The sequence below is a fragment of the Coturnix japonica genome, chromosome 5, assembly GCF_001577835.2.
Source record: "Coturnix japonica isolate 7356 chromosome 5, Coturnix japonica 2.1, whole genome shotgun sequence".
NCBI classification, from domain to species: Eukaryota; Metazoa; Chordata; class Aves; order Galliformes; family Phasianidae; genus Coturnix; species Coturnix japonica.
This window is the reverse complement of record NC_029520.1, coordinates 31,391,743-31,413,036: the sequence shown is the minus strand read 5'-3', so window position 1 is coordinate 31,413,036 and position 21,294 is coordinate 31,391,743. Positions and strand designations below refer to the sequence as shown.

At 34.3% G+C, this 21,294-nt stretch overlaps 1 long non-coding RNA gene across 2 annotated transcripts in view; it reads right to left on the bottom strand.

Annotated features, from left to right (window-relative positions):
* Positions 1-3,483: 3,483 nt before the first annotated feature.
* The window catches only part of LOC107315004, a 37,444-nt gene continuing 19,633 nt past the window's right edge, over positions 3,484-21,294 (bottom strand). The window contains exons 3-4 of one of the 2 annotated variants that reach the window (XR_001555722.2): positions 13,254-13,382; positions 3,484-4,612 (exon numbers count right to left, since the gene is read on the bottom strand). This is a non-coding gene — a long non-coding RNA (uncharacterized LOC107315004). Of the gene's footprint in view, positions 4,613-11,256; positions 11,356-13,253; positions 13,383-21,294 lie in introns of those variants that run through there. The other variant, XR_001555723.2, reaches the window with a different exon arrangement.

Genomic DNA, 21,294 nt, shown 5'->3' with positions numbered 1-21,294 from the left:
ATTAAAGAAATCTTCTGAGAACATATTAACTTTCTAGTGCATACTGGAAAATGTATCCATTTAGAAGTCATGAAACATTCATTGGCAAAATGTGTTCTTCCAACTTTCTTCTTTTTTTGATTATTAAGACAGAGAAATCATTATGTTTTTAATATAAATATTTTGCAATGAAAGTTTATGTACCTGAATTTTATCATTTATCTGTACTATCTTTCAGGAAAAAAAAAGAAAAGAAAAGAAATCCTCACATAATTACAATTGTGCTTACATTTAGGCCTAATAACAGCATTTAAAAACTTGGGTCCATATGTTTCTCTTCTTTATTAAAACAGATAAAAAAACCAACAAGAAGAAAAGAGGCAGAAATGGTAAAATCACCCATAAGCAACTGCAGCTCTGGCTTACCTACAGGGTTGCATCACATTTAGATGGGTGACAAATGAAAATCTGAATGTAGTCTCTCAAATATATTCACAGAGACCAGAGGCTGTTGTGCAGAGTTCTGTCCCTCACTCAGCCTTACACAGGCAGAGTTCTGTGTCATGTAGAGGTAACACCATGAACTTTGTTGACAGTTCATAAATGTTCAATATTTTCTTCAGATTAGAAGAATCTTAGCGAAGTGGGCTGCAGTAGTCCTAAGGATGTGATGTAAAGAGAAAACTTTTTTTAATTTAACAAGGCCATCATTTTTTGTTTGTTTGTTTGTTTGGATTCTCAGTGACAAGCCAAATGATACCAGAAGCTTCTAGCAAAGCTTCTAGATTTCATTAAAACATTAAAACTTTCTCACCTGAATAGTGAGCATTGCAGTGAATTCAATAGGAGCATGCTATGAAAATAGAATGATGGTTAATAGTTTTCATCTTTCTAGAAATCTTGTGTGATAACTTTTTAAAATCTGTTTTTACCCTGGGCTGCTGAATGCCCACTTTAGACAAAGAAACAGCCCAAAATACTCAGAAGTCTGAACTTGATTTGGAGGACTAACAGTAGGACTAAAATCTTGTAATTTTATTATACTTCAAGTTAAAGATTCATTCAGATTAGACACAGTGGTCTTTATGGATCCCTTCAAGCTTAACTATTCTATTCTATTTATTCTACTAATAAAAGTAACAAACTGACTTTACTTACCAGACATTCAAATCTAGACTCAGCAATTACCAAAAAGAAAAAATATCCCTAAACCTTCAGTTCAGTAGCATAGGTTACAGACTCAGATGAGAACAAAACACTGTGGTTGTGATTTAATTACTTTGTTTGTAGCAGTTGTTTTACACTAAGCTGAGAAAACTCATCCCAGGACTTGGTAGTATAGAGTACTGAACAGCTCAATCCATTGGTATACATGCATATATGTCCTAATGCTGCACATGCTGTCAGATGCTAAATGGGCTTTCATGCTAGAAAGCAGCATAGAACTTTTTGACATTATCTTAAGCTTCAAGTGGTCATTTTGTGTAAGTAAAAAGTAAAGGAAATATAAACAGAAATAGTGTTATCTTTGAACATACAGTTAGGGAAATGATGCCTCCTACATCCAATAGGATGAATTTGCTTAGATGGGAGAATAGGCAGACACAAAGTGTGCAAGTTTCGTGACTTTTGTTACTGTACTCCAAGCAAATTCTCAATAGAGTAAAAGACTACCAAACAAACATCAATTTTTGAAGTTCTTCATCAAGATAAATGCCACCAACTCTAATATGATAAACTGAATGGATTTACAAAAAACAAAAAATCGGCACAGCATTGTCTTCTTGTCTAACGCTTTTCATTATGCTATACAAGATAACTTTGTGATCCTATAATTATTTTTACATTCATTATTTTAGAATGTGTAGATTTTCCCCCTCTTGCTAAATAATGAATGACCTGTTTTGAACAAGAGTTTTGAAAGAAGAAACTATTCACACATGAAAGAGTTTGGAAAAGCTGTGATTTTCTGCTTGACTTAAAATCAGTTTATGATTCAGTTACAAGAAGGTTAATCAATCTGAATTTAAATGGAAAAGAATATACTTAGAAATACAAAAAGAGATCATTATTGTTTCAGAATAATATATTTACATGCATACAAAGTGATGAGACATTTTCAGTTTATTCCTGGCATGAAACCTCTAATAATTTTTTCCTATCATCTTTGGTCACACATAACTGAGAAATATTGCTTTCAAATGAGACCCTATTTTGCAATATGGCAGCTCATGACACAGTCTTACACAAAACCATGAATTAAATAAGGAAGGAATGTAGCACTTGACATTATTGCTTTAAAAGCAAATTTATATAAATGATTTCAAAGCAATAGTAATGAATACGCTTGGTATATGAAACAATAATCCAAAAATAGACAAATTTTTCTATTTTAGTATGCAAACTTATTTCAAAATTTTGGTTTCGTGTATATTAGTTCTCCTGCTTGAAGAAAACATAATTATTTTTCAAGGAAGAATATGCTGTCATGCTTAAAAAAATTCTTTCCAAAGTTGTTCTTTGTAAAACACAAAAGCCAAATTATATATTTACCTGTATTAGTCAAGACTGTACCCACATACCCACAGTGTATTTTCTTGTAAAAGTCTTCCAGTCATTCTAGGCTTTAGGGAAATAGTGTCCAAATGTACCATATTTAGCTTCTATCTCAAATTCTCCCGAGCTGTCAATTTAGGTGTTAAAGAGACCATTTGTAAAGCTTGGCTGGGAATTGCCATTATTGACTGGAATGTGTGTTTATCATTACATTCAATGATGAAAGTGGAACATGTAGCATATGAATAAATGTCAGCAGATGTTTCTTTTAAATGGCCTGATTTCAACCTCCTGTTGTTTGTCTTGAATACAAATATTAAAAAAGAGAAAAAGGCAGAATTTTTTATGACATAAGTACAAGAGTAGTTTTATTTAAAAAAAAAAAAAAAGAGAGAGATGAAAAATCACAGAAGAACGAGGAAAGCATAATTAATAAGGATTATTTTGAAGCTCCCATGCTACTATCTGGTACATTATTAAAAATTTCAATGTGGGCTGTATCACTCCCTAGACACTCCATAGGGAACCGGCCAGACATGGAGTCTACTCCCAGGGAAGAATTGCTTGAAGTTCTGTTTCTTTAAAGATCTTTAAATTTTGTAGCATTGTTAGAAAACTCCTCAGGAAGACTCAAAGCAGCACAGAAAAGTGGGTCACATGGAAGAGAGGTCACTACATAAATTCATTTTTACACTTAAAAGGAATATTCCTTTTAAAACAATCATAATGCTTGGATACATGAAAGATTCTCATTAGTTATTCACCACTGAAAAATTAAAACTGGACTGCATCTTCTTTAGTGAGTAGAAATGCAAATAAAGGATTTACACAGATCTCCCTTTTTTCTCCTACTCCCCTTCCCCCCCCCCCCCCCCCCTCCAATCCTTCTTTTCTTTTTTTAAAGAATGACAAAGTAAGATTAGTATGAAATACAATATACAGCTGTCTGCTACAAGACTCATATTCTGCTGCACTACTTCACATTGTGGTGTCCCACTGACTACCCTGAGAGTAAAATGATGCTCAGTGTGAGCAGTGAAGCCAGATTCTGGCAGGAATTAGTATGCAGCTCTGTAAACTCAGCAGCATTCCAAATAAATCAATAAAGTGAACAGAGAAAAAATTAAATCAGCCTTGTGTTTATTGGCATGTGTTGCATTTTGCATCATCTAAATCACAATATGCTATTGAGGTGTTGAATATCTGAGGCTCTCCGCCTTTACGACGAGATACAGGTGCTCATTCCCATTATAAATCCAGTTTTTAATGCCTTTACCATGATTACAGTATGTATTTGGATGCTATCAGAAATCTAATTTATTAGAGAGAGGTTTTAGAACTTATATTGATGCAGGGCATTTTTTCAATACATTCCTACAAAAGTTATTACTACTTTGAGGTATAATATACTACATATCTGACAAATTTCTACAAGGCCATATCTAATGACTGTAATGGACATGTGTTTTGTAGTTATATAATGCTGAGGAATATCACCAATTCCTATACTGAACAATAATATGAATTTACTAAGTTTCATGAAAATAAAGTGTGAAATAAGACAGCAAACCTAAGGTATCTCCCTTTTCTTTGCTCTGTTCTCTGCTGACTTTTGTGTTGATTAGGTAATTGGATGTCATGGGTTAAGCAAAATGGAAAAGTATATCCCATATCACATAGGCAAGATAATGACTTTTACAGATGTAAATGAACAGGTAGGCAATGCTTAACACATCAGTAATACATATCTTTAGCAATGTATAGCCTAATATTCTTGATGTCTTCATAGATCGAGAATGTGTCCTTTACCAGTTTATCTGATAACATTAGTATTGGCTGGTTGCTTTTTTGATCTGGTTGTACTAATACTGACCAGCTGCTTACTTGGAGGTAAGAGAAAATTATGTTACATTTATTCATTTTCCTTCTGATGATGACTGATATAGTCAAATCTCACTTCAAAGAAATTATTTCTTCACCTAAAGCAAAGGAGTGGGAACTACAAAATTAGAACACACTTCCTTCCACCTGGAGTCCTTTCCCAGTGTTCTTGATGAGCTGAGAGTTGAGAAAGTACCTGTAGGTAAGTATAGAGTAATAGAAAAATATAGTAAAGGAATGCACAAGTAAATTTAAAATATAATAACACATTTTAAATGAAAATATTAATACATTTGATAATATTCAAGACTTATTAAATAAAATTTTTCTCTAACCTCCAGTAATGAGTAAGAAATCTGAGGAATGATTCCAATTTGATTATTTTAGTCTTCATTCTAGAATTTAATAATGATTTCATTAATATTATCTCAAAAATTGTAACCCAAAAATATTGTGTTAGTTGTTTTTTTTTCATTTAAGCATTTCCTCTTTAGATGTTCTAAAAGAATGTTTTCAGACATTTCTGTTCTCAGGCCTGGATTTATCAAAACAATAAGCTCATACTTAACATTGTTTCTGCAGCATAAGTAGAATGTTTATATGTATGTATAAATGTTTTCTAGAATAGGGTTGATTATAAACATGCAAAATGATTTGATGAATTTGAAACAAAAACTAAAAAAACAATATAAATTGACAAAATAAACTGTTTCTTTTGGAATATTCTCAGATAAGAGTATCTGAACATGAATGAGAGTCATGATATAAAAATATATGAATTAGGATATGCTCCCTATGTATAGAGTAGAATATTTAATACCATATGCAGTATTAAATGTAGTTTTCTTTCCTGTTTCATCTTTCAGAAACCTATAGGTAGTGTTCACATACAACAATCAGAAAATAAGAAAGAAATATAAGAGAGAGACTCCATTTTCCTTATCTGCTTAGATCTTGGCACATTCTCTCTTCAGCTGAGCCTCACCCTTCAGATAAGCATGAAACCAAACTTCAGCCTTTCAGCACTATGCACACTTCACACATTCCTTCACTTCATCAGTTAACTCTTGCCTCCTTGAACCAAACCAAAATACATACACAAAAGTCCTTCCATGTTCTCACTTCTAAAGAAACAATAACTCTAGGTCAAGGTTACTTCAGAATGTCTTAAATTTCTCTTCATTTTTCCTTTTCCTTTATCATAAATTATTTCACTCCCTCTTTTGCCAGTGAAGTTTTGGAAATATTTCTGTGCATTCTTCACAATTCCCCTATAATATCTCAGATAAATATAATTCTGAAGAAATCATTTTGTTGTTTTCTTTTTTCTTTTCATAGAATACTGGAAGCGATAAGGAGTGTATTCTGGAATCGTGTAATCTGTGAGAGCAATCGTCTGATCTGAGAATACACCAAATAAAGCATCATCTTTACTGGAGACTTCCTTGCATTGCACTGATTAAGCACACTAGATTTTGCATTTAACAGTCTTAGATACAAAACAGCAAGTTTTGGATGACGGGTCAAATATTAATTAAACAGCAAGTTTTGGCACAGATCTAGGAAATCTTCCTCTGTTTCCCTTGTCTGTGCCCTCTTGATAGGCCACTAGCAGTGGAATATTTAATCCCATTAAATTTGCTGATTATTTCAGTTCTTCTCAAGAACAATCCAACATAGTGTTCAGCATCCTGATTCAAATTTTTCTGGTCCAACAAAAGTCATTTATATACATTATTGTGTAAACTGTGCACAATACCTAAAATTTATCTATGAAAAACTAGAGTTATTACAACCTTTCAGTCTTTCTCCAAATCATAGAATCATACAGTCATAGAATTACACAGGTTGGAAAAGGCCTTCAATATCATCAAGTCCAACCACAACCTAACCATACTACCCTAACTCTAACAACCCTCCACTAAATCATGTCCCTGAGCACAGAATCCAGATGGTTTTTAACACATTCAGGGATGGTGACTCAACCACCTCCCTGGGGAGCATATTCCAGGGCTTAACAACCATTTCAATAAAGAAGTTTTTCCTGATATCCAACCTAAACCTCACATGGAGCAACTTGAGGCCATTTCCCCTTATCTTGTCACCTGTCACCAGTGATAAGTGACCAAGCCTGCTCTCACTGTAAGTGCCTTTCAGGTACTGGAAAAGAGCAACAAGGTCTCCCCTCAGCCTCCTTTCCCCCAGCCCCAATTCCTTCAGTCACTCCTTGCAGGCCTTATTCTCCAAGCCCTTCACAAGCCTTGATGCCTTTCTTTAGACCTGGTCCAGAACCTCAGTGTCCTTTCTGAATTGAGCTGCCTAAAACCAAACACATTACTCAAGGTGGGGCCTCACCAGTGTCGAGTACAGGGGCAGAATTACTTCCCTAGTCCTGCTCCTGTATCCTCTTGTACCTTGTGACCACGCTTCACAAAAAGTGACTTTTACTATTCTCAGTATATACAATAGTATTTATAAAAAAAGAACACACACACACAAAAAACAAACGAATGAAAACCTACCCAATGTCTGATATGCATATGTATATATATATATGTACATATGTATGCATATGTATATATATGTGTGTGTGTGTGTGTGTACACTTTCATAATATTCAAGATACATATTGGTCTTCTTGATCTTGGCTTCTCTTTAAAACCAGTGGTAGTTTTAAAGAGTTACAATAGAGCTAATGCAAAAAGGCAAAAGTGAAAGACAAGGGCATGCACTCTTTTTTTTCCCCACATATATCAGGTTGTTGCTTGTAATTTGCAAATGTCACTTGCAGCTTTAAAGCCTACAATTCTTCTGCAGAGCCTCTCAACCTGTTGTAAATTAGCTGAAAGTTGCAGGACTAAGCAAAAGTCATCTATATGCCTACTGAATTCCTTTTTTTTTTTATGGCTGAGCCGGAATCTAGAACTACCTGAAAATACCTCCTGAAATTCAGGCAGTGTTTGCAAAGAGAAGGGGTTTATGACATTAAGAAAAAGACCTGAGATTCTAGGTCTAAGATGTGCCTCTTTTCTCAGGTGGCAAGGGACAGAATCCAAAGATTGGACACTAGGAAGAATTTCTTCACAGAAGAGGTCATAAGCTTGTTATGTCTGCCCAAGGAGGCACTGGAGTCCCCATCCCTGAAGTTATTTTAGAGAAGTGTGAATGTGGTGCTCAGGGACATGGTTTAGCAGTGGACCTGTAGTGTTAGATGACTGGTTGGACTTGGAGGTCTTTTTCAACCTGGATGATTCTATGATTTGGAAACATGTTCAGCAAGCAATCTAATTCTTACATATGTTAAGTAAATAATGTGGACCAGAGGAAAGGAGGTCTAGAAAAAACATAACCAGGGATATAACAGTTCGGCCACTCTGTAACAGGCAGAAATGAAGTACCTTATCCCTTATTTTTTGTGCATGTGGCCTGATGAAAGTAGTTTGATGCGAATCAGTATGCTCCTGTTTCAAAAAAAATTAACTATATTTCCGATTGTTCTAAGCCACATATTTGTCGGTCTCATTTGGAATGCAAAGATATATCATTCGTGCTCCCACTCAAAAGACAAGGGTCATTACATTACAGTGTTTCTATACAGGAAAGCCATAATCTAACTTTGTAGGAAGATTTATGCTCATTTTCTTGATACAGATGACTTCAAATTGTAACTTTTCTTCAATGTGCTTTTTAAACTCCTCCTCACATGCTTTTGAGTGATTTCATCACTATTCCCTGATACCTGACCTGCAAGCTTATTTTATCCTATTACCCTTATTTTTCTTCTTTGGATATGCATATACTACTCCCCTCAACACTGAGAGTTACCATACTGAATAAAGAATAGACACCTTAATCCTGCTTGGCAAGATTTCCCCTTTAAACTTTAGTCCTGACCAGGCATGTGAAGTGTTTGGTGACCTTTTGAACCAAGCCAATCAGTCCATTGTAGTCTAAAGTAAGACTTCCTTTTCTTGGCAGGCAGCAAGGCAGAGTTTGTTCATGAGATCTTTGAAGTATGTCTGAAGTCCCAAGCAAAATAACTGCTAAAGTGTAATATTAGAAGTAAAATTTGCTACTATTTTCTTTCCATTGCAGTGTAATTTCAAATACATTAAAGAATTCTGAATGTTTAAAGTTATGTTCCAGAAAAAGCTTAATGAGTAAGTTTCCAAGCATGGATATGTATTTCCATTAGATTTGATTCTCTAAATTGAATTCAGAAATAAAATATTGATAACTTTATATGTCCACTTTTAATAGGATCACTACAAGACTCAGTGTCATTCTTGTGTCAATATGTAAAGCATAAACCCTTTTAAAAAGTCAGTTTAACTCCTCAAAGGAACTTAGTAGGAAGAGATTTGGATTGCTTAAGCACTGTTAATGTTAAAGCCCATTTCTTTCAATGCCCTTTGTTAATGCAACAGAAGTCTTAACAGCCTGGGAGATAAAAATAATTATTTGTAAGATCTTTTTCATACTAACTAATATAACTGTTCCTCCACTTTTTGTTTGTTTGTTTGTTTGTTTGCTTTTTGTTTGTTCTGGAGGGTGGTAGGAAGAGGGAATTAAATGTATTAAGTTTCACTGGGAATGTTATCTGTATTGTAAAAACAGTTTCAAGTAGTCACCACCTTTAAAAAAGAAATGATTAGCAAAAGAAATGCAAAATACTAATTTATATGACCAAATTGCCAGAAAAAAAATCTAATAGTTTTCATAATTTCTTAATGCATCTTAAGTTCTGGTACTCAGAATATTTTTAATGAAAGACAAAAGCATGAGTATAGAATCAGTTATTTGAAATATTTTTTTAAAAATCATCATAGCTTACTGTCTTGCTTAAAAACATGCAGTACAACAAAATAGAAATATGATGAACAAAACTAAAATTGTAAAGCTAAAAAAAAAAAAAATAGTTTTGTACCAAATTCAATATAAATGCAATTGTTGTGCAAAAATCTTGCAATGTCTGTTTTAAGGATATATGATCTTATGGGCAGTTTGCAATGTAAGCACAAGAAAAAACAGTTGTGTTTTTTGTTGTGCTCTGATTCACAGCTCTTATTCAGTTCTCCTTTTCTTCTCTCCCAGGTTCCTCTTTGATGATGAGTTTACAGTCTAAAACTCTACAACTTCCTGTTGAATGTCATTCTATAGATCTTGCTATTTGATCATTTGATTTATTTCCTTTACTTAAAAAGGATTTCTATCAGCAGCTCTAGTTATACTGTACAAGGGAGGAACTATACATAAGAAAAGAGAGACTAAAAACATGCTAAGACAGTACAGAGCCTGTGTTAGTTCTCACAGTATCAGTGATTGTAATTCTGCTACACTGAGATCTCTGAACTGGGTTTATCAGGTAAGTCTACTTAGCACAGCACAAAATGAAACATTATGCTTCCAGATCTGACTCATTGTAGATACTGTGGTATCTCTGCAGAGCTGGCTCACTTTATTTGTAATTTACTAATCTATAATAAAGGATGTCCCACTTCAGGGACAGGATTATCCTCGTATGAAGTCAGTTTTCATTTCTTTTTATCTAATTAAAATGAATAGAAATTTAAAAAAAAATAAATAAAAATGGAAGCATCAAGCATTTGTACACACATTTATCATTACATCATACTCCAATGATAAGACACTTGGTCACTTAAAAGGAATGACCGGGTTAACAGGAACTTTGAAAATTTTAGACTGGTTTATTAAGTTAATTCTGTCTACTGCATTAATCCCCACAGGCTCTTCCCCATACAGTGGAATTCTTCCCTCTCCTTTTCTTGTTTCTTGCTCGATTATTTGAAATTTATTTATTTATTTACAAAAATATCTGAAAATTAATTCCTTCTCCATTATTTCTGCTCTATTTCTCTTAGAAAACTATTTTTACTGATCTTCACAACATTTACTTTTCATTCTCCTGTATCACTTCCCAATACTATTGGGATTGGACTGTTTTCCTTTTTTTCTGCCTCTCTTCTCAAAATCAATTGGCTGAGGATGATAATTAGGTAATTTCAAATGTGCAGTCAACATTAATAAATTTGTAAATACTTATTTTCCAATGTGATATTTACAACCTAAAGAAACAATAAAGGGATTCTTTCTGTATAGGTCCGCACTCTGCTGCTCTGGGCTTGCAGTGAATGATATTGCACAACATTATTCACAATGATAACTGTTGATTTTTGTGACTTTAACAACGCACGTGCAACGTGTGACTTTATGTTTCACACCAGATAGTCTGAAGATGGTGTTCTTCCATCATCCTACATTAAACTTTTTAAACTAAACATTATACCTGCTAAGCTACTTGGTTACTCAGGTCTGTTCATCTCTGGAATAATGCATAATGGCATTATGGCAAAGATTATTTCATCCTCTTATTTCTATGAACTACCATGAAAAGCCTACCACATTACACCAGATGTATGGAATATTCGGTCATGTTTTTTGATGGGTAGGAGGATTAAAGAGGGGGAAATGGAAATGAAGTTAAACAAGCCTTTCCATATAGTATACAATTTTCTGGTTTTCTGTAAATTGGTATTTTCCTATAAACTTTTCATGTTTGTGGCTATAAAGATATGTTTTTCATACAATAACACATTTTGTAATAATAATGAGATTCTCAGATCATTTTTCTCCCTATTATTGGATAGCACTTCCAGCACTGTGCAAGCACAGTTGGCTACCCAGGGTCCCTGATGCCAAGTTGTGGAGGATATTCTTGTAGCAGTGACAAATAGCTTGCTGGTGGGCTGTGCAGAATGTTGTTCTGGCAGGAACGAAATCGTCTATGTGTCTGTCACTTGGTTAAGCTATTTCTCTGCCTTTGGAGAACTTTGTTTTAAACTTACATGTTTCTGATGAATTACTAGGTTTGACAGCAAGGTTCTTAGCAGACCCCTCACAAGTGTTACATGTGAGTACCTATATGATGAAAGAGAGAAAAAATCTTCACAGTGCCATACTTGTTTTCCATACAAACCTACATGCTGCCATTACAGCCACCCACATACCGTTTGACAAGTCACTTATGCATCAGGCATCTTAATGAATCAGGACTAAACAACACAGTGTCCCTGCGTAAAGCCACATATTTTCAATGTTATTCTGACTTTATGCCTTTCCGTTGAAAAATTTGGTTAGGCTGTGTGATGTGTAAACAAGAATTCTGGGACAAGCTCTGTTTTAATTCCTTCTCATGTTGACAGCATTTTGTGCTATTGATTACATTTTAAAAACGCGATTAGTAAAATCTGATGACTTTAGAAGAAAACAGCAAATCTTACTGGATAAATTAGCTTGTAGACATATGCAGAAAATTTATATAGTGTCTTTTTATATCCTCATAAGTATATAGGTTAAGACTTATAGATAATTTATGAGTAAAATAAGAAGATGACACTGCTAGGTAAAAAATAAATATTACTCCTATTGTTTTTCTGAGTTAATAATTAATGGAACATATGAAATTTAAATTTATAGATATATATTTATGATTTATTAAAAATATATTATTTATTAGAAACAGAAAAAAAAGCAACAATATTTGTTTAAAAATGCGAGAATAATTTAAAATTCTTTCAAACAGTAACAGGTCTACTATATAGAAACTCTACTGCATGAAATAAAACTAGATAAAGTAAAAGGAAGTAAATGCTATTTTCATGCAAGTCAATATACAATGTCAAAGTTTTAAAAGGGCCTAGCACACTTTTAATCTTATAAAGGAGAAAAAAATGTTTATTTTTCTTTTTTTCTGTGTATATAGATGTATTTGCTGATTTGATTATTCATATTGGCAGACTGAGTTAAATGGACTTTGAAACAATATTACATTATTTTAGTGCATTAAGTCACTGCACTGGTCTTGCATTTACAAAAATCTTTCTAATATACTTTTCCAAACTGTCTAAATGAAAAAGAAAATTTCTATTGCTGTTAACTAGAAAAATAATCACAAAAAACTACATGTAAGAACATCTTAAATTAATGATAGAGAGAGGAAATTTCAGCTAAAAGTGATGTTTGAGTTTGTTTGTTTTCATTATGACTGGTGCTAGTACTTAAGTCTGCCATCTAGACTACATGGGTATTACTAAACCAAACTCATCAAATTTGCAACTATATCTTTGCCAGAAGCATTTTTGAAAAGAGCCGACAACAGAGATTTTCTAGCTTTCATCACTTAGAAGCACAGAGTGAGGCTATTGATCCTAAAATTGCTGGGATTTTCTAAGTAGACTGCTTGTTTGTTCTGTGCTGTTGTCATTGAAGTGGTTAAAGCTTTGTTTGTTTGTTTTGGTTCTGAATGGCTCTTAATGGATTAAGCTTTCCAGCTTTCACCAAAGCTGAAACTGTTTATTAAAGTATCAAGATATAAACTAACCTCTGAGAATTTTAACTAACTATATAAAGCCATACTGTCCTAATGACCTATCCATGTGGATTCTTTTGAGGGCTTTGATGTATTTGCTTTTGCAACTCCTACCACCTCAAATTACTTTAGTTATTTTTGGAAAATAAGTATATATGAAGCTGGACATTGCAATGAAATGTTTTTCCTCACAGATTCTATGTTGGTTCTGTAACTGCCTTATCAAACTGTCATCATGTGTACTCTAATGAAATATTTTTAGTGTTTTATTGTTGCTAAATATTTTGTTATTTATGTTATTTATTCTACAAGTGACCAAAATAAGGCTTTGATGGTAACTGACCCAAGAGACAAGCCCTGTTTCTAAGCAGTCAAAACCAAAAAGCCACATTGGACACAGATAATTTACAGAGAAGTATAAAGTAAGGAAGAATGAAAATTTTCTTACACTTTTCTTTCTTGTTGGAAACAGCTGCCCCTGGAAGATATTATAATCAGTATTCTGTGAAAAGTGGCTACCATTAGGCTTCTTCACTTCTTCACCATTGTCTATTGTACAGTACATGTTATGTGGAGTCTGAAGAGACAAAAATAGAAGTGTATAATGAGGAATCTGGACATCTCTAATTACTTTAAACACTCATATAGCTATTCAGTTCCAGCTAAAGGTAGTTTTATACATGGCAACATCCAGATATGCAGCACTTTTCTTGTAAAACTGCAGTGCAAGGAGGAATTTAAAAAATTGTGCCAAGGTAAGAAGAGATGCATGTATACGGGAAAAGTTGTTTGATATACACTATTCAGTGATATTATCATTATTTTTAATAGTAGTTCACCACACTTGATAGATAGATTTCCAATATCTTCTGTGAATACTCTTGCATTTGCACAACTTTTAGTATGCATACCTTCATATTCATATCTACATCACTGAATGAATGTATTCAACTTCTTTTTTTCTCCTTATCTGTTTAGTTGTTCCTTGACAACTGGAGTTCTAGAGTTCTATAAATGAATAGTTTCTACAGATATTTGGAAACTATATGTTTTTATATATGCATGTTTCACAAAAACTTTGGAATTGTCAAGATTCATTCAAATGTCTTACTATTGTCAACTGTCATTGATAAAAAGAGTTCAAAAAGAAAAACATGGAAAACATGTTTTTGCATAGGCAAAAGTTCTTTTGAATGAGGTTATATTTGAAGACTTACTGATTTCATTGTAGGCAAATGAAGTCACTATGACGCCTCTGTTATTTTAACATTAATTGTAGTACAGTCACAGCTGAAATAATTGTAATATTTCAGATCATAATGTTAAGAGATGTTGATTGAGTAATTGTTGTTGAGTGATGTTGCATAATTATTTATTTTTTTGCTCATATAGTAATTTAGGAAGAAAAAAATAATTTTAGCTGAGGTAACATTAGAAAATCTCTCATCCCAAACTTTTTAAAAACTTTTGAAACATTAAACATAGTTTCTCTTCATTTAGATTTATTTGTGTGTGTGTGTGTGTTACAAGAAATATTAACATATATTAACAGCATCAGAAACTGTTTCTATGTGCAACTACTGTCAAAAGACCATTTATTACAGATAAGTCATTACAAACCCTTCTGGAGGAAAAGTCTGAAACAGATCAAGGTGTAACCTATATGATCTATTGTACAGAAAATACACATTCGGAAATCTCTGATTCATGCAACTTAAGGAAAAAAAACAGGCTCAGCAAGTGAGAACTCTCACACACTCATACATGAACTGTCACGTGGATGCATGTTACGCTGAATGGGTTGCAAATCCGTAAGTTACAGAAGGAACCAATGGAAAGAATAGTGATTAGAACCTGAAGTTTTGTAGACACTATTCTCAAAACAAATGATCTGTCATGAGAAAAAGCACTTGAGCACAGTTATAGGATTGTGCCACTAGAAAAACATTTTAAGATTTCATTTTCTTCCTATCATAGAAAGTTACTGTTTTTAAGAACTTTTAATACTAAGAAAAATGTGCAGCAACATTTCTAAAAATAGTCCTATAATTATATTTACTTCCTCATTCTAATCTATTATCAGATAATGTAAGCATAACCAGTTTTACTAAATTTTTTTTTTTCATTAATCTCCGGGAAGGTATAGAAAATACGGTGTTAATGCTATCAAAGACAGTGAGAATGTTTGATGCACATATGTAAATTTTTTTTTTTTTTTTACTTTTTTTTCGCTACAACATTAGTTACAAATTTTTGTGTGGCTTAAGTTCAAAGTACTCTCTATTTGAGAGTAAATGTTGTAAAATGAAAGAGTGAGGAAGGGAATAGAATAGAAGTATGGTCTGTAGTTCAAGCATAATATTAAGAACATGCATTTATCTTTCTCTTGTTTCACAGAATCACAGAATAACATCATGGTTGATGTTGGAAGGGACCTCTGGAGACCTCAGACTCTACCAGCCTTTTATTTGAGCTATGATTATTGTGGTTGGAATGTCATAATATTGGAAGATAATTCAATAAATAATTAACAGATTTATAAGAAATCTGATTCAGATATGTAGTATGTGTAGATTGACTACTCCTTCATCAGGAATATGAATTGATACTTAAATCTTTCATCACAGGACACTCTTTTGCAGTCAGCTGAGAAAAGAAGGAACTTGGACCTCAGAGTCAACAGTAACTATTCATTCCCTATGGAAGAAATGGTGATAAACTGTTGGATGTTCTTGGAAATACTACCAGTGTCAGCTGGTGTACCGCAAAGACAATATAGGTGAAAAAAAAACATGAATGAAAGCAAAGAAAATTACATTACATTTACCGTTTAAGCTTCACTTAAATTTTCAGTCAAAATTTAAAAAAAAAAAAAAGAAAAAAAAAAAAAAGAGGGGCATTTTACTGATGCCTACATTACAATTTTAATAGCCCAAATTCACAATGCTAATGTAGGCAAGGTACCTACTTTTAAAGTACCAAGATGAAACTGTGCTTGTCAGTGAGAGAATCAACCAGGATGCAGGAATAAACTCAATGTGCAGAGTTTACTGTAGTATTTCTAACTCCTGCTCCCCCTCCTGTACATGGAAGAAATGTCATAGGGAGAGGAGTATCAAAGGGATCTGAAGATCCTGTTCTTTATACACACTTTCAGTCAATCTGCTTGTATATATGTGTAGGATTAATCATCCTTGTTTACAAATTTGTGGACTGACGCATACTATGATCAAAATTCTGAGAACTTTCACTGTGATATTAGATGAAAATGTTCTGCATTTTTGGTTTTTAGCAAAATTCTTACTTCCTGGTAACTGAATTGAAAGCTCAGGCTCAGATGTCTACCAGTTCATGAAGTTACAGCTCAGCTGTCTTCTGAACTTTTTAATTGTATTTGTGCAGGCGATATTATAACAGAACTTACACAGTTCTGATCCTTTGCTTTTCTGATCTACATTACTGGTTGATCTGCAACTCTCTGGCACTAGTAGCACACACAAACTCTGTTTATAATTTCCACTGCAGAACAACTTTTATTATCATAAAAATCTCGCATAGCCAGTATTTTGGCTGAAGATGAAATTAGCAGATTCAACAAATGCAAGTTATGTAGTAATAAGAAAGAATTCTGATAATACAAACTTATACCATGTCATACAAAATCCTTCATTTAAATATTGATTGAAGTCATACCTGAAGTATTTTTTCACTGTTTATTTAAACTTGCAAGACAGAAGTCCAAGGCTTTTGAAAACCGTGGAAAGAATTTGATGTCTGAAGAATGTATTGGGGGGTAAAATCCTGGTTTTCTCTTAATTATTCTAATTAGGAAATGTTGCATTCTCAGGTATTGAATATGAAATGTTCCCTGTTCCCTTAATCTAACATGTTCATATTTTGGGGGGGGAAGATGGGAATGAGCATCTCTTGAAAAACCGACACAGAGTGGTATATGTGATAAAATGGATTTCCATTTGGCAGATAAGCAGAGAATCTCTTCTTCAAAGTTTTGTAATGTATAAGTTATATTCAATCAAATATTTGTGTTCCCACGCTGATTGAGCTGTCAATGTTCCCGCTAGCTATATTTGTCTTACCCATTGCATCTCCCATGTTCCTTAGAAAATGTCCCTTATACACTGCTTAACTTTAACTTTAATTTTCCTGCCTAATATATTGCAATCGGTAAAGTTTTCTTAAGATTCCAAATCAAGTAACAACTGTTTAGTTTTCTGTCCTTGTTTAAGACACGCAAAGATAGGAATATTAGCCTAGCAAATAAGACGCATAACAATCTTGATTATACAGTATCAATTTTCTGAGATGAATTTCCTGTATTTCTTATTAGGGAAATGGAAAATTCCTAAAGAATAACTGTTTTCTTAGATGTTTTTCCTGTGCTCGTCAGACTTAGGACATGGGAGAGAGAAACAGACACAATATGTTGTAGTTTGACCCAGCAGGTAGCTAACAAGCACTGCACAGTTGTTTGCTCTCTACTCCACCTCCTAGTGGGATGGGGGAGAGGACCAGAAAAAAAAAAAAAAAAAAAAAAAAAAAAAGTAGAAAAAAACAAAGTCGTGGGCTGAGTTAAAAACTAAGACATAAAAGGAAGAAGGAAAAAAGGATAACAGATCTGACGTGTATACACACACATACACACGAAACAAATGATGCACAAGCTCACCACCCATTGACTGAAGCCCAGTCAGTCCCCAAGAAGCAGCTACTCCCCTGGCCAACTATTTTCAAGTGTTTTTCACATTATGTCTTATGATATGGAATATCCCTTTCACCAGTTTAGGTCAGCTGTCTTGATTTTGTCCTCTCCCAGTTCATGCCACCCTCAGCCTACCTCATTGGCAATACAGTATGAGAAGCTAAGAAACTGAAATGTTCTTGGCTTTCTACTGCACTGCTCAGCAGCAACTAAAACATTGCTGTGTTATCAACAGCATTTTTCTCCTAAAGTTAAAACACAGTATCATTCCACCGGGAAGGAAAAATCAACTCCATCCAAGCTGAAACCAGGACAAATAAAAAGGAAAGAAAGAAAAAAAAAGCATGTGTGATAGATGGTTTTTAATGTCCCTTCCAACCCAAGCCACTCTATGTAAGAAACTGGAGTGTGAGTGATTGCAACAGAACAAATGCTGCCATAAGTTTACATAAAAGCCCTTTCTTTTCATCATGCAACTTTCACAGCAGCACCGTTTTTATGCATGGTTTAAAAAGTGGATACAACTGAAGCTATTTAAATCTGCATTTTTATGGTTTGGGCCATTGATATATATTGATATCTACATGGAGGCAGGACCTCTAGTTGTTACCTAGGCACTAGAGGGAATAGAGCATTCACACAGCCCAGACCGTGGTGTTAGCAGGCTAATGATCAGATTCCCAACATATACAGAGGGGAGTGACAAACTCCTTCAGAGGATGTTTCAGGATATCTAAGTTAGTCTGCTGATCTGAATCACCCTAAAGAATTCACCACCATTCCCTCCCACTCTCCATTTCTACGCAAGGATTTTAGGAAAAGATAAAATGATAAATATTGTTCCCCAAACAAAAGCAAAGTGTGTACTACAGACATTATAAAAGGAGTTAACCCATAATCTCCAGGGACCAAGAGTTAATTATTATTACCATATTTCCTTAGTAATTAGTATTTTTTATATCTAAAGAATTGTGAAGAAATTAAAAATTATTACTCAACTGGTTTCCACACTCATCCAAAATAAATACTGTGCTACTCCTAAATGAAATCCATAGTCAAAACACAGATGCAATTCCAACATTATTTCATGGCGAGAGACTGGGGCGTCAAACTTTCTGATGCAGAATCAAAAGCCTCTTAGAAGACAAATAAAAGCGAAGTGTCTTCTGGAAACAATTGGCTTCCTGGTCTTTCTCCAAATGCAGAAGTTAAAATTAGGAAAAGGGTAACAATTTAATTTTCTCATGTATTTTTTCTGTTTATTTAAAAGGCTAGGTAATTCTGAAGGCATGTCTTATCCATCCCTTCATTACTCCTGTTCTGATCAAGACATCTGTAACATTTTTTACTAAGATTGCATGGGAGAGCTGGGTTGCATACTTAGCTACCAGTGGTGCTTGTGCATGTGAGAATTTTGATCGTAGTGCCAGCTGATCATAGTCCAAACCTGTACATTTATACCCGTTTATTTATTTGCCTGTTTTCTGAAAAAAAAAAAACCCTCAAAAATACTCTTTTATGAACCTTTATTATGCTCCTAGTGTATGAAAAAGTATCATTGATGCTTGTCCAAATTTTCTTTAGTATACTACCCCCAACAGATCAAACACAACTTTAATTTCTTCACTGTATTTCAATATGTACATTTCTTTACAAATTGCTATTCCTCTGTGACTTTGGACATTGCTGACTCAAGTCTCAGGTTAAAGAGTACATGCAAGCTCATAGTTGCCTTTTAATTTTGTGGCCTTAAGTCTTTGACCCAATGTGGTATTTGGCGTTTGCTAGACTGAGATTGAATGGAACAGATACTTGTACATAATACCAGACCCTGACCTTAAATATGTAAAATGAATTGGCTACTGGTTATCGCACTGTTATAACCAGACAGTTCTTCTGAGTAGAATGGGCAGCAAAAAAGAAATACATTTTGTAAGCACTTGTGTCTAACGCCTTCCTATTCTATTGCAATGTTCATTTTTGTATTTCTTTATTTTTTATTTTATTCAATCAGGTTGTTTACTTGACTTTCAGTCAGGTGCAATAAAATTTGTACATTGAATCTCACAAAGTAGTTACAGGTCACTGTAGGCACCTCAAGTTGTTTGCTCTTCATCATGAAGAAGGATAGGGCTTGTTTCTGCTGAGTTCTTCCCCCTCCCACTTCCATCCTCCCCAAGAATTTTCACAGCAAAGTATAAAGGCTATAATATAAAATGAAAATAGAAATGATATAAGGTTTGCATTTTATTGCTGTATTTGAGTACATTTCAAATGAATGTTTGTTAAACAGGGGGAAAAATCAGGCTAGCATTGTCATGATTATAAGAGAATTGGGTGACGCAGGAACAGGAAGAATCTGAGTAGCTTGCATTTAATTAGCACTTACTGGAACAAAATAAATTAGACAGATTTGTCTTGTTTTATGAGCAAGATCCTGTTTTTCTATTTCATTTTCTTTGTGCTTTTGGTAAGGACAGATCTGGCTCTTTGGATACTAAATAGGCAACTAATTCAATTGGTGCTTTCTCCTAGGGTCTGCTTGCAAACCAGTGCCAGGCTCACAGGCTCTTTGTGTACTGCCCTCCCTGCATGAGTCTGTGCTCCCCTGGCTAGTCAGTTTTTTTGTCTCTGATGGTTAATAAGCTTTGAGCCCAGTAGTCAAATGTGGTGGGAACGGGGACAAGACGAGGGTCCTTAGTGAAGGTGTTTGTTGTTAAATAGAACAATTCAGCTGTCTCTTTAGAAAACTTGACAAAAGGAAATGCTCCCTGCTGAAAATTTTCTTAGCCTGTTGCACAAAAGATGAAGTTTGTTTAAGAAATTGCTGCTAAAGAAAGCGTCAACCCATTAAGGTAATTATATGGAACCTGTGCCGTATAACAGCTTAATTGATGTTAATGTTTGTCTAATTGGTGATTGGGAGAGTGCAAAGGACTAAAGGTCTTCATAGCACTTTCAGTCATGGCTCTGAAAGGGGTTCTTCTGGTTTTCACAGTTATAACAATGCCTGCGCGTCTTTCTCAGATTACGCCTTGTTTTCAGCCCCTTACAGCATTCTGCTCCACTACTTAAAGCGTAAAATAAGGGTGAAGAGCCATTGTCTAATGCAGCCTTTTTCAAAGAGTGTTTCTGACAGGGATTGTTCTAGGAATCAGGCAGGAGAGAGGGGAGTGCGAGAGGTGAAAGCCACTATCACCCACTTGTGTCACATCCCCAATGAGCGGCAAGAGCCGCCTAATTGCTGCGTGGTTGTTGTTGTTGTTTTTTTCTCTCTCTTTCTCTCTCTCTCTCTCTCTTTTTTTTTTTTTTTTTACCTCCAAATGCCCATTCTCTTAAACAAGATCCTTGCACCAGTGCCACATGTTCCTGTGGAATCTATCAAACAAAACAAAACAAAAAATCCACCCCAACAACATTTCCTGACATTTTAAAAAACTGCGCATAAAAAGAACTGTTAGGGAAACGTATAACCCAACGAAAAACCATCCCTCTCCCCTAAAAACAAAAACAACAACAACAACAAAAAAAACCACGCTGGCACTCTAATCCAAAGTGTGTGTTTTTCAGCCTGCATATGTATGATCTCGTATGATGTAAAAAGATAAAGCAGAAAAAAGGTAAGTTTAAGCTACCTTTTAAAAGATAAGGCTCGTACCCCACTTCCTCTACCTTGTTCTTGCACAAAGAAGACGTTAACAAGCCAGTAGCAGTTTCTATCGTAGAGCTCAAAAGCTTTCTGTATTTTGCCTGTCCCGATGAAATGAGA